This window comes from Quercus suber, unplaced genomic scaffold, assembly GCF_002906115.3.
Source record: "Quercus suber isolate HL8 unplaced genomic scaffold, Cork oak 2.0 scaffold_140, whole genome shotgun sequence".
NCBI lineage: Eukaryota > Viridiplantae > Streptophyta > Magnoliopsida > Fagales > Fagaceae > Quercus > Quercus suber.
The window spans coordinates 863,384-876,352 of NW_027069601.1; the positions used below are offsets into that span (position 1 = coordinate 863,384).

The window sequence follows — 12,969 nt, forward strand, 5'->3', positions numbered from 1 at the left end:
CACATGGATAGTCACATTGTTGCACTATTGCACCGATATCTCTAAAAAAAAACCTAGGAATTTGGGTGTATTTGATTATAAGTTAACTTATAGTTTATTTTATGTACTATTTATGTTTATGGAAATGTATACTTTTTTACCTGCATATCATAGGGCTCAATAACTCACAAAGAAATTATTGAAAAACTGAAAGTTCTAATAAAAATAAAAACAAAAACTATTTCAACTTGAAAAGGCATCATACCTCTTAAAGGTGTAACAAAAAGTGCAAAATCCAATTGAAATCTTGCATTATTTTATTGTAATTAATCATTGCATGTTGAAAACTTTTTTGTATATGTAGATGAGAGCTATTTGACAAATGGATACCTTGATACAATTATAGACTGGATTCCTGGTATGATAGATATACGTTTGAGGGATCTTCCAAGTTTTGTAAAAACCATTGATCCAAATGAAATTGTTTTTAGATCTGTGATTGATGCACTAGAGAGAGCTCCTAGTGCTTCAGAAATTATTGTTCACACATTCGATGAGTTAAAGCAAGAAGTTTTGCGTGCTCTCTCTACCTGTTTCCTCATGTATATGCTATTGGCCCTCTAGAACCACAACTCAATCACTTATCTAATGATCATTTGGAATCAATTGGGTATGGTTTATGGAAAGAAGAAACCGAGTGTCTCAATTGGCTTAATTCAAAGGCACATAACTCAGTGATATATGTGAGTTTTGGTAGCATAGCTGTCTTGACACCGTCTCAATTGGTTAAGATTGGTTGGGGACTTGCAAATAGTGAGCACCCATTTTTGTGGATAATTAGGCCTGACTTAGTTGAAGGCGAATCAACGATTTTGTCACATAGAGGGGTCTTGACACATTTTGGCTAGAATTCAACCATTGAAAGTGTGTGTGCAGGAGTGCCAATGCTTTGCTTACCATTCTTTTCAGATCAGCAAACGAATTGCAAGTATAGTTGCAATGAATGGGTCATCGGCATGGAAATTGACTTTGATGTCAAAAGAGAGGAAGTAGAGAAGATTGCAAGAGAATAGTTAGAAGGAGATAAGGGAAATAAAATGAAGAAAAAGGCCATGGAGTGGAAAAAATTGGCCGAAGAGGCCACAAGTCCACTTGGTTCCTCATCCATTAACTTAAAAAATTTGGTGAGTGAATTGCTTTTATCAAAAGGCTAACGTACCCTGCTACTCTCTTTAAGCTTAGAATCTGTTACTTCGCTTGTCTTTAGACTCTCTCTCAATTTGGTCTTCCTTTTTTAAAGTTGTTTTTTATGTTTTCTTGTTTTTTTCTTGTTTCCCAGTTTTGCCCTTTATTGTTATTGTTAATGTTAATGTTTTTTAATAATAAACGAAAGGAATTATTTAAGATATAGACATTTTAATTTACTACACTGGCACTCTCTGAGTAAACCCAAATATGTTACATCCTAAACATAACATTGAAGAAGCAAAAGGACACTGGGAAAAAATCAATATCTCTACTGCTTTGATCTCTACCCGTTGCCAAAATATCAGTGCTGTTGATATCATATTTTATCCGCTTTTAAATTTTAACGGAAATTTAAGTCTTGAATAAAGAGATTAACCAAATTTTATCCGCCCAAATTTTTTGTTGATTTTAATCAATTTTGATTGGATTAACCAAATTTGACTCAGATTTACCTGAAATATGATAATTTGAATCTTGGATTGAAGTGATTTGGTCCTGTATTAAATATCGTGAAACTCCCTTCAGAATGATTGTTCACAAGCAAAAGTCAAGCTTGAAACGTTATTATTTTATAAAATATACTACAATTTTCTATTGAAATACATCAAGGATTTTTCTTTTTTCTTAAACATTGTCATGTGTTTCTTTGTGGCTTGGATGATCCCAAAATTTTGGACAAAAATTAACTCTTAATTGTCTTAATTGTTTTTTTTAATGTTTTATATAATTTGATAGTTATAACAAGGCAAAAATCAAAAACTGACCGTCTAACTTTCAGCCTTTTTCATTTCAGTCATTTAACTTTTAGTTTTGTCATTTCAGTCCTCTAACTTTCAATTGCTATCAATTTGGTACTCCGTTAGACCTCAGTTATCTACTGCTGTTAATTGAGCCAAAAAAATACATTTGGAGGTTCGAGACCTTCTAGTGTACGGTCACGCAACGAGCCAGCAGTACTTCCACAAGGTCTTCAAGGCGTACACCAAGCTCTGGAAAGTACCAGCAACATCACCAATCGAAGCTCGTCGATTTCGGTCTCCTCCACTAGGAAATCAATGAGATTGCCAGCCAGATTGGCCAGCTCTACTTTGGCCAGTACATGCGGACCAGCGAGGCTAGGTAGAACATCGAGGCTTACATGTCGTATTTCCTTGGTTTTGATTTCATTGGGAACCGAAATTGCATAAACCTAGTTATCATCAAAGTCCAAGTAACCACATCCTTTTCAGGCATTTTCTCAAACACCTTGTATGCTAAATCCACATCACCACCACCCTTCACAAACATATCAATCAACGCACACCCAACACACACATTAGACTCAAAATATCCACCTTTTATAACAAACCCAAAAATCATTTTCCCAATTGGAACATTTTCCACATTTGAACACGCTCAAATCACTGCAGAAAAGCAATACTCATTTGGGTAGAGCCCATTTTCAAGCATTTGAAGAAACGTGACAATGGCTTCAGTTCCCATATCATTATTTGAAGAACAAGAAACCATAGCAGTCCATGAAACCAAGTCTCTCAAATCCCCCATATCATCAAAAATGGATTTTCCTTTAGCCCAATCCCCACTTTTTGAGTAAAAGCTGATGAGAGAATTGAGAATGAAAGAGTTAAGGTTGAGTTGGGAGTGAGTCAAGTAGTGGGTGTGAAGACGCCTCCCCTTAGTTCCCCTAAATGTTTTTTTATTATTATTTTTTTCTTTTAATCCCTAAATTTATTTTTTTTAAAGGCGCTAAAACAACGTCTTTTTTGCTCAATTAACGGCAGCAAATAATTGAGGTCTAACGGAAGTACTGAAAGTTAAAGGACTGAAATGACAAAACTAAAAGTTAGAGGACTAAAGTGAAAGAAGCTTAAAGTTAGAAGGCTAGTTTTGGATTTTTGCCTGAAACAATAGGTTAGGAGAGACTCGAACTCTGATTCTTTTAATAAAGGATTCGTAATTTTTATATAACTAGTCATTAACTTGTGCGATGCACGAGTTTATATTATATTTAAACTATTCCCCTTATTTTTTGTGAGGGCATTGATATTTTGGATGAACATTTTTAATGAAAAATTGTTCAATTTTGCATACCCTAATTAAGGTGGTTTGAAAAAAAGGGGGGGGGGGGGGGGGGGGGAGAGAGAGAGAGAGAGAAAGAGAAGAATCAGCACCATTCCACTACAGAGAAATACATTGTTTAGACTAAAAAGGTGAAGGAAAAAAGCGGTGTATTATAAAAGACATAGGATAAAGTTCTCTAACTAATTTTGCTGTTAAACACTCCATGCCTCCATAGCACATATGAATCCATGTCTAGACATTTTTAATGCAAAATTATCTTCGCTTTTGCTTACCATGAGGTGCTAAGCATAAGAAAAAATAAAAAGCATTCTACAACAAAGAAATACACTATATGGAATGAAATGGCAAAACAAAAAGTTTATTACAATAGTCATCGGATAAAGTTCTATATAGATTCAAACAGCCTCTTCTTCAACTCCTTGATTTGTTTTTTCAATGTTTTGATTTAATCTTCTAACCCAAACATTTTATGCTCATATGAATCCAATGACTTCTAACCACAGTTTACCTCTTTGTAATTTTCCCAGCCATATAAATGAAGAAACTACACTGATAACATTTAATTATATGGTAAAAAACAAATTGATAACTTAAAAAAATAATATATTCATGTTAGTTATTACCACCACAGGAAAATGACAATATGAGCAGTGCAGTCCTTGTAATCAAAGAAGGGAGATGCTACAAATTAGGAGTTTCTTGCTTTCAATTATTATAGCGTTCACCTAAAAGAACATACTTGAAGACTATTTATCATGCAAATATCTCAAATACAAAGGATCATGAAGGTGATGATCTGAGACAATACAATTGCGGAAGAGAAAGATGTGCAAGGTTTGCTTGAAGTTAGCTAAACATACCATTTCTATTATAAATCTCAACCACATCTTGCATGAAATTCACCTGAAACAAAAAGTAGCCAAAACACCAAAAAAATTTACAACCCATAAAGCAAATGCAGCCCACACACACAATGGCACAATATAATTCTAACCGCAACAGGAACAGGAGCTACTCAGCATTGGTATGGGTACCCTTCACTTACAGCTTCCCAAAGCCATAATGAGTGTGACTAGGCTTTATTAATATGGAAAAACTTTTCCAAAGCCAAAATACCCACTGCAACAAATCATATATCTTACTCATTATCATAAACACTCTTCAAATACAGGGAATGCAAAATGGATTCAATCACTGTTTTTTTTTTTCCTTTATGCCAGGTGACTGAATATCATGACTTAAAATAGTAAACATGAATTGAAAAGCATAAATAGATTATGTTACACTACAAAATACTTAAACCCTTTTTACATGTTTAGATTCAGTATGGGAGATGTCACACCAAATTTCATACCAAAAGCTCATTCTTGCATCATATTTAAACTCACTCAAAGTTCAGTGCTAACTTCAATTCTTTAACCAAACAAACAATCTTTGAATCAAATCAAATTTTATAGAAAATTGGTTCCTTGTGTTTTTCAGTTTCTTCCTGGAAATTTCAGGTCTTAATAACTCCCTTTCTACAATGACTTATAATAATTTTTAAGCTAGTTACTCTCTGTTAGAAGTAGAAGAAAACAACATTGAACTATGTTGTTGCCAGCTTAAAAAGGTCAACATCAAGTGATTTTCCATATTGTATAAAAAATGATAACTCCAACCTAGGAATCTTATGCCAAAATCTCAATTATATTAAAAAGTAAACTGTAAACCAAATAATCCTAAAACCAAATTGCAGAAACACTCCATTATATTTTTTAATGGACCAATAGTCAATAAGTTTAAGCCCCTAGTTGAAACTCTTAGGTTACTCTAGAACCCAAATTCATCAATGGCTTGTTATCAAATAGGATTATAGAAATAACAAAAAAAATTCTAAAAATCCTAAATATAACTTCTCCTTAGACACTAAAATTATTAGAAAGAAGAGATTTTTGTCGAAACTCTTAGGTTACTCGGACCACCTCATTGCGTGATGCCCAAGAACAATTCTCTAGGGAGAAGGCACAATTGCAATCTGATATTTCAAGTTTGTCAGAAAAGCAGACATTGTTTGATGCTACGCTCAAAGAATGGGAATTAAGAAGTGGATCATTAGAAAAAGAAATAAGGCAATCTAAGGCTGAGAAAATAGAACTGAAAGGTTTGCATGTTGCCCATGAGATGGCTTTGCTAAGTGAGATCAATTAGTTGAAGGATGAACTCATTGAAAGGAGGGAAAATGTGGAAATTTTGAATAAAGATTTTGTCAGACTCAAACTGAAATTTGATATGCTAATGAAATCCAAATTTCATTGGGTGAACCCTTTGCATAGCAGCATAAGCCTCCATGGCAGAAAGCCCTGGAAAAAATGGCACATTGTCATTGTCTTCTCTATAAGAGCTCTAATCTAAATTTTGCAATCAGACTTTTGCAAACCAAGAACTGAGAGTAATTTGGTAGATAGAACCATAGAACATGAAAATACATGTACTTCTCACTAAGACACAAATAGCTTAATTAACTTTATGACTAATCAACAACAGCAGGGTGTGGAAATTTTTACTGGTAGGAAGAAAGTTGCATAGATCCAAATTATGTATCTAACCATAAAGCAACTACCACATGAAAATCTAGTTCAAAGTATTAATCTTAACCAAATATTGATATCACAATTCACAACAAAATTTAAAAGAAATATGTAAATAGCAAAGTACGTGCATAAACAATTGGGTGCCACACATCCAATCCAAAGTTCAGTTTAAGCATTTCTTCAAACAATGGTGTTCCAATAATAATCTTCCAGAATTGAAAACCCAAAAGGAAAAAGAAAAAAAAATGAAACATTGGTGTTCCAATACCAAAGAGAGAGGGAGAAAGATTAGGTACTGTTGTCCATGATGTACCTTTCTCCATATTCATCTGGCCAATCTGATTGCTAAAGAGGACAATGTCGACGTTGTTGAAGCTCTTTGTTATGAGCTCTTCATTTGTGTACTCGTGGCATTGCAAGGTTGAAAGACAAGTGGAATGAAAAAATTAAAAACAAAACTAAAAGATACATAGAGACCATATCATTTAGCTCAAAATCTTTAGTTCATACCTGGAGTTTTGTGAGTTCATTTGAACAATGGTGTAGTTGTTAACATCACCTCAAAATATTGATTCATAATCTATGTCCCTTGCAGCTTTGGTTGTCCCCATATACCCAAAACTGCTATTGAACTTCTATCTTAGAAGACCCACAATATCAAACCTCCCCCAAGCTGCCAATGACTAAGATACATCAGTAAAAACTATTTAATCTACAATATATTAAACACAAATTGATATTAATAGAAAAGGATGAAAAAGAGAGATAGGAATATGTGTTCATAACACCCAAACGAACTCACTGAAAGTTGTTCAAACACAAACCCAACGGAAAGAATGATCTAATATACAAACCCATGACCCACATCTACATATGCAAACATATTACTTTATAATATTTAGAATTGAAGTTTATTTGAGTTGAGGTCAGAAACAATAACAAATCTTATGAAATTTGTAGGTTTAGCTACGAACAATTTGAGTCCCATATTGTTATTTGTAATGATTTTAAAAAAGAAAAAGCTAGTTTATCCACCATTCTAAAACTTCAATAAAAACAATTTTTGTAATGGATTTAAAAAAACAACTATTTGAACAGATTTAGGTATTTAATTGTAATTTACAAATAACATCAATTTTTGTTAAAAAAAAAAACAGCTAAGTTAACAGATTTAAGTATTAAATTGTAATTTACAAATAACATAAATTTTTTTTAGGTTTCTGCAACTGGAAAATATAGCCCATCTTTGGCAGTAACTCACTTAATTAAATATGCTTTCCAACCTCAATCCTAAATCCAAAATAAAAGAAAGCCAACAAATTCAAACTATCCTAAGTCTGAATTAAAAGCAATGAAAACAGAGCTGAAGTCTAGAACCACATATTTACTACACTCTTGACAAAGTGACCCTCCTCAGATAAACAAAAAATCTTAAATGTTTACATCTCAGCACCAACAAACCAGACAAAGAAAAATATTAAATGTTTCTTATTCATATTTCTGAGATCAAAGATTTATAAACCTATCAAATTTCCTCTCATGCATGGGCAAGAACACAATTTCAAAAAAATCATACACTCGAAACTGGTCCTTGCAATAATAAAAATATGATAGTGAAAGAACATTAGAAAATTCTATATTGGCAAGGGAAAAATCCTAAAATTAAAGTAAAAATATTACTCACCATTCTTTAAAGAGACAAAGCCCAAGAAGAATTTGATCTTCTATGGTTCTCCCCCTGAGTTCAAGAAAAAATAATAGAGAGGAAAGATCAAAATAAATATATAATGAGTTCTAAGTCAGCAAAGGGATTGAAGCCTTCTTTCCAATCATAAACTACTAAGCTTAAAATGCTTTTTAAAACTGAAAACACTGTGGCAAATTTGACACTAAAGTTTGACATCTAGTGGTAAATTTTAAGAAGCCACCACCACAACTAATCCTAATGATTTTTAAGGATTCTGCAAAGGGGCAGTAGCCTGCTCTCCAATGATAAACTATTAAGCTTAAAATGCTTTCTGAAACTAAAAACATAGCCATTTCCATGGAGATCCCAAACAAGGACAATCAAGCAATGAGTTGCAAAAAAAAAAAGCAAGATCTACATCATATTAGAACAGCACCTTCCCACAATAAAATAATTCATGACAGCTAAAAATTGAAACAAAAAAAGACATTTTGTTGAGTATGTTTCAAGCAAAACAAAGATGGAGACCATTTCAAAGCAATATTGGGTCCTTTCTGCAAGAATTTAATGCAAAGTCAACCGTACAGGTCATGAGTTGCCCGTTAATGGAAACTGAGACAGTGCCTTAAAGAGGACACCTAGTTGTCTTCTTAGCCAAACACAGCTCTGAGCACAAAAACTCCAATCCAGCAGTAGATATAAATATAAATAGAAAAGACAAACAACTGATACAACAAACAAACATAATCCAGAACCAGAACAAACAGAACCCACCTGAAATTAATTAGGCTCAGTTTGGATGCCAAGAAAACCAGACAAAAATTGATATTTTAAATTCTTTTAATATCATATTCTATTGTATCCTGGTTTCCTCAACTAGGTCAAACAATGTCCCCCACCCCCAACCACCCAAAAAAAGACGAAAACTTTACCATCAATAGAACTAAATTTTCTTTCTTTTCCACATTTTTCAGCGACCAAACAGAATATAAAGGCATATAAAGTCCAAAAACAAATCTGATAACGAATATACGGAAACCACAACATAAAAGAAAAAAAAAAAGAAAAAAAGAAGAAGAAGGAAATACACTGTGGTTTCAAGAATCCATCAATGCCGCACCGTTGCAATCGATTTTGAAGATGAATCAGCCATGGTACCCACGAGGTGATGGCTAGTGGGGTCTGGTGATGCGGGCTATTATGACCAAAACCCATATCGGGTAGAAAAAAAGAAAATAGATCGGCGGACTCCATTGGCAATGCGAACTGAGAAATAGAACCTGAGAAGAACCACAGGGTTGTGGGAGAGAAGAATTGACGGTGAGAGAGGGGGATAAACTGTCGTGAGTGAGGGAGAAAAAAAAATTATAAAAAAATTAAAGTCTGTTACTTAGACTAAAAAATAAATAATAAAAAGAAGAAGATGAAGAAGGAAAAAAAAAAAGTATAACTTAAAAATGAACGAAAATAAGTAAATTTTTTTCCCTTCAATATAATTGTTTAGAAAAATTCTTTTTTCATTTATATCATTGTTCCACGTAATATATCCCAACGAAGGTTATTCTATGGTGATTATTTCATAAATTACTCAATTGCAATTAAATCTATTATTCAGCGTCAATCTAATCTACGTTATCTTAATAAAATAAAATCTAATATTCCCGAAATTTTTTGTAATAGAATTTTGAATTTCTTAAAACATAGTTTATAGAGTTTTTATTTTACCTATAAGTGAACTATCACAATTAATGAGAATGTAACCATTTTTTGCAAACTATAGGCCCAATTTTTATTTTATAGTATAGGATGTTGTAGTTAGATCCATACCATGTGTAATACGTTAGTCCATCATAACAATTCTAAATAATATCCTAATACCTATCAATATGAGTTTTCTTTTTAATGATGCCATAAAGGATGAAGTTTAATAGAAGTTATTTAAGATCTAACGTATCTAATAATTATTTTAAAAAAAATATAATTTCAAAAGTCTTTTTAATTGCAAATAGCAATATTATTATTTATGATTAATAGATTAACAATGAAACTATGAATTAACAATTTAACAATTCAAATACTGAGTTTAAACTACAACAACACATATACAGAAGACTCCAAATATTGAAATATACTTCTTCTATCATTTTCATTATTCAATCAAAACTAAAGTTTCAAAAATAATTCCAATTCAATTAAACCCAATACATACATACACATGAACATAAAGAATTCCAAAATTAAAAACAACCATCTCCAAAAGTCTCTGCCTAATATAGTCATTATTTCTTTTCATTCTTTAGTTCTTTTTCCTTTTATGTTTCATCAAACTTTTTCTAATTGACCAAAATATCTCTCATATATGTTAACATTAAACTTGATACGAAAACTTTACATACCTTTTATTTTGAATGTGCTCTAAGAACTAAAATCAATGCAAGAGACTATATTTAAAATATAATGAAAAGCCGAGTTGAAATTGTAACAAATAATCCCTAAAAAAAAAGGTATTTATAATATAATATATGGTTATGGGTTCCAAATCAAATTAGGTTATATATATATATATATATTAAAGGATGAATATGTTGGTAGAGTCCATTTGATATAAAATTTAAATCCTATTGAAATTAAAAATGATATATATTTATTGAGTCTCATTTGATACAATTATAGAGTTTAAAGCTTATTAAAATTATAATTTCTAATCAACGTTAATATATATAAAAAAAAAGGGAAAAAAAGAAGAAAAAGATAACGTGATTGATAGATATAAGGAAATATGATAGAAATTTTTTTTTTTTAATGTCATCAATGTAGAAATTATCTAATTAATGTAAATATATTCTGTGTTTTGGGATAGATTTATATTAATAGGGTTATTATATAGTTTGTTAGGATTATTTAAAAATTCCTTGATTAAGTGATATTAATTTAGGTCTCCTTTAAGTATAGTGGTTGTATGGCACCAAACAACTATTTTTTTTTTTTTTTTAAAGAAATCTAATAAATTTTCTACAATTTTTTGCTATAAAATCGAAAGAATTAAATCGAATTAAATCAAATTAAAAAAATATAAATAAAAAAATGTTGATGTGGAAAATTAAATATTTTTTAATTTGATTTAATTCAATTTAATTCTTTCGATTTTATAGAACCAAATTGTAGAAAACTTATTAATTTCTTTTAAAAAGAAATTAAATTTAGTTGTTTGGTGCCTTACAACCACGATACTTAAAGGAGACCTAAATTATCACCTAATTAGGGAATTTTTAGATAATCCTAACAAAAATCTATTCCAAAAAAGAAATATATCTCCATTAATTTGATAATTTCTATGTTAATGACATTTTTTTTTTAAAAAAATATCTATCATATTTCCTTACATCTATCAATCACGTTTTCTTTCTCTCTTTCTTTCTTTTCTTTTTTTTTTTTTTTTTTTTTTGATATCAACGTTAATTAGAAATTATAATTTCAATAGAATTTAAACTCTATAATTATATCAAATGAGACTCAACAAATATATATCATTTTTAATTTCAATAGGATTTAAATTTTATATCAAATGGACTCTACCAACATATTCATCCATTAAAATATATATATATATATATATATAACCAAATTTGATTAGGAATCCATAACCCTATATTATATTATAAATAGTTTTTTTAAGTGATTATTTTTTACAATTTCAACTCGACTTTTCATTCCTATATTATATTTTAAATAGTTTTTTGTTTTGGATTGTTATTCCAACACTACTCTGTTGTACAGTCTCTTACATTGATTTTGATTCTTGGAGCGCCTTCAAAACAAAAGGTATGTAAAGTTTTCTTATCATGTTTAATGTTAACATATATGAGAGATATTTTGGTCAATTAGAAAAAATTTGATGAAGCATAAAAGGAAAAAGAACTAAAGAACGCACAATCTAAAAATAAAAATAATAATAATAATAAATAGTGACTGCATTAGGCAGAGACTTTTGGAGATTGTTGTTTTTATTTTTGGAATTCTTTACGTTCATGCGCGCGCGCGCGCGCGTGTGTGTGTATGTGTTTGTATTGGGTTTAATTGAATTGGAATTATCTTTGAAACTTTGGTTTTGATTGAATAATGAAAATGGCAGAAAAGTATGTTCCAATATTTGAAGTCTTCTGTATATGTGTTGTAGTTTAAACTTGATATTTGAATTCCTAAATTGTTAATTCACAGTTTTATTGTTCATCTATTAATTATAAATAATAATATTTCTATTTGCAACCATCATGAGATGGTATCAATGATGTGATCATTCCGAATGCTTTCCATTAGAGTTTAGATAGAGTCTATTTTATGATTAAAAAAATTTACAATTAAAAGATTTTTGAAATTATATATATATATATATATTAATTATTGGATACATTGGATCTTAAATGACTTCTATTAAACTCCATCCTTTATGGCATCATTAAAAAAAAAAAAAAAAAAAAAAAAAAAACTCATATAGATAGTGTATGGACTCAATTTGGATTTGACCCTGAGTATGAATGGGTTTTCAGCCCAACAAACCCAAACAATAAATTTATAGAGAGTGTGTTAAAGGTTTAGGCGCTGGCCGTCGTTCATCAAGCATGAACTCTTTTTCATAAAATAAAATACTTAGAGTTTCTTTACAAATGGGGGGATGCTCCTCGGCCCATGGCCGAAGAGCCCCTTTTCTTCCCCTCTCTTTTTCTCCCTCCTTTTTTTTACTTTACTTCTTTTTCTTATATAGTCTTCATCTTCCTATCTCCTTCTGCCATCTGTTGATTATCTATTTGCTTCTTTTCTGGCCGTCCGTCCCATCAGAGGCCTTATTAGTACTCAAGTGGTTCACTCTGATCAACGTTGCCCTGCTAAGGGGTTATATCCCCATTAATGCGGCCAGAGGGGTTAGGTGAATGTATTAAATGTGAGAGTGACAGCTTACTTTGGGCCCGGTCTTTCCCAAAAATCATCCTTGTCAGGCCGAGGACGAGGAGGTCCTCGGCGTGGATTCGGAAAAGAGGCTTTCCCCAATTTAGCCTTGAATGGTCAGTATTCCTCGGCGTGGGCCTTGGGCCTGCTACACGATGGGCCGAGGCTATCAGGCCCACGGGCCCCACAATAGCCCCTCAAAACCCTGCTGCACGTTCCCTCAGACGGGGAAGAGGGTTTTGATACCTGCGGGCCCTCTAGACGAGTCGCCCCACTCCGATTCGTGTTAATGCTGGCAACTTTTTGACTGCCCGATGCGCGTTTTTGGCGTTTCAAGACTTAATGTATGCCCACATTAAATTTTGGCAGCACCACATTTCCCACTTTCAACGATATGATAGTAATTGTTCGGTGGAGATCTCCTGCTTTTATGGGCAAGCGGTTACATTTGGGGAA

General features: G+C 31.8%; 1 long non-coding RNA gene across 5 annotated transcripts; it reads right to left on the reverse strand.

Annotated features, from left to right (window-relative positions):
* Window positions 1-3,895: 3,895 nt before the first annotated feature.
* LOC112025606 (uncharacterized) lies at window positions 3,896-8,955 on the reverse strand. Of its 5 annotated transcripts, XR_010630195.1 has the most exons (5): window positions 8,658-8,955; window positions 7,567-7,620; window positions 6,151-6,555; window positions 4,304-4,428; window positions 3,896-4,212 (listed from the first exon to the last, which is right to left on the reverse strand). It is a non-coding gene; the product is annotated as an uncharacterized LOC112025606 (long non-coding RNA). The 5 variants fall into 5 exon arrangements; XR_002884266.2 differs by having other exon boundaries at window positions 3,896-4,428; window positions 8,658-8,954; XR_010630194.1 differs by lacking the exon at window positions 4,304-4,428 and having other exon boundaries at window positions 6,196-6,555; window positions 8,658-8,953.
* Window positions 8,956-12,969: the final 4,014 nt, after the last annotated feature.